This window comes from Littorina saxatilis, linkage group LG9, assembly GCF_037325665.1.
Source record: "Littorina saxatilis isolate snail1 linkage group LG9, US_GU_Lsax_2.0, whole genome shotgun sequence".
Lineage (NCBI taxonomy): Eukaryota > Metazoa > Mollusca > Gastropoda > Littorinimorpha > Littorinidae > Littorina > Littorina saxatilis.
In genome coordinates, this window is record NC_090253.1 from 27035519 (window position 1) to 27037308 (window position 1790).

Below are 1790 nucleotides of genomic sequence, written 5' to 3' on the forward strand. Positions count from 1 at the left end.
TTCTTACAAACAATCAATTATACATAACATAAATACACGCACAACACTATCTAACTATACAAATCTTTCTTTCGGCAATATCCACAACAACAACAAAGATCAACCAGCGTTAAAGCCTATAACAACAAAGAATAATTATTTAGAAACTTTCATACCTCTCACTTTCGCTCAGTTCATTATGACGTTATAGCTCCTGCACGTTTAGCTGTTAGGACGGGCTAAGGCTAATGTTACCGTGCTTGCGTATCCGAAATCGTTCATGAACCGGAGTCAACGAGGCCGTGGTGCGAAGCGACAGGAGTCATCGGTGACGTCGAGTCCTTGCCAGGCGAGCAGTGCCGTCGTCGAAAGTGGAGCGGCAGACATCTCCTCAGTAGTAGGCCATTTCAGAGTAGCCTCCGCATGGTGAAATACAACAACCTGGAATGGTGAACGCAAGACTTAGTTCACGGTAACAGTAACATCGCCCACCCGTCCTTATAACTTAACAACCAAGTGCAGGATTAAATGGACATAATTCTCTACTCTCACTCTCATGCATCTCGAACACACATACCAACGGACTTATACATTTAATTCTGCTAAGTATGAAGTCCAACGAATAATACCAAATTCATTCTATAAACAAAACTGTCCACCACTCCCCTTTCAACCAAAACATATTCATTCAACAACATACCAAACCATTCCCCAAAACAAACTCACAAATTCATACCGTTCAAGTACAAAGTTACACACGCACGTGCACACTATACATTCCGCCATCTTGGATTGACCGGTTTTCAGAAGTCAATAAGCAAATCTAAACCTGAGAATAATTTAACTGTAACACACACAACATAATATTTAATGATTACATACCACATCCTGGTTGTATTGAAGTAGCCATACATATCCCCTGCCGTTGATAACAGGTTTCCGGCATCTGCTCTACGCAAACAGACCCTACGTTCAACGAAGAACGGATTCGCTTGGAACGCAAGCTATCTTCCCTCGGCTAAAGGCAAAGAACGAATGAATAAAAAGGAGTATCTACGAGCTCGAATTTAGCTCTGAGTTCACCTTACAAAATACAAGCAAAACACACGTGAAATACCTGAGCACGAGCTCCACGAGACACCTGCAGTTAACCAGCGTCTACCTATGACAGGCGAAATAGAGGAACACAGGCGCTCCAATACAATACATTTAACCCCACAGCATAAAAGTATGCTAATATTAAAGCCGCTTGTGACAAACCCCCCTACTCAAACCGAACTACGGTTCGTCACAAAAATTCTACACAATGCGGCTGTAATAGTCTGCTCCGACGTTGTCGCATCCTCGGATTGCTCTGATGCGGAACGTGAATGTCTGAAGCAACAGGGCCCAGCGCATCAAACTTCCGTTCGTCATCTTGGTCTTCTGTAGAGGTTGAAGGGACTGGTGATCAGTCTGTAGCGATTCTCTCTCTCTGAGACTGTCAATGTGCCAACACGGTCGACAGCGATTCTCCGGAAAGGTTCATCTATGAGGGGCAACTTTCCAAGGTGAGCTTTGGGTAATCCTCCTTTGGGTAAAGCTCGACGGCCAACATCACAGGAATGAACATAACGCCTGATGTCGCCCTCCATCCCTGGCCAGTAGAACGAATGCCAGAGTCTATTCTTAGTTTTCTTTGTCTCAAGATGACCAGTCTTAGTAACATTGTGGTATCGTCTCAAAATACCCGAACGAAGAGTCTCGGGCACCACCACCTGACTGAAGGTCTTCTCCGTGGTTATGAAAAAGCGATGTAGGACGCCCTGCTT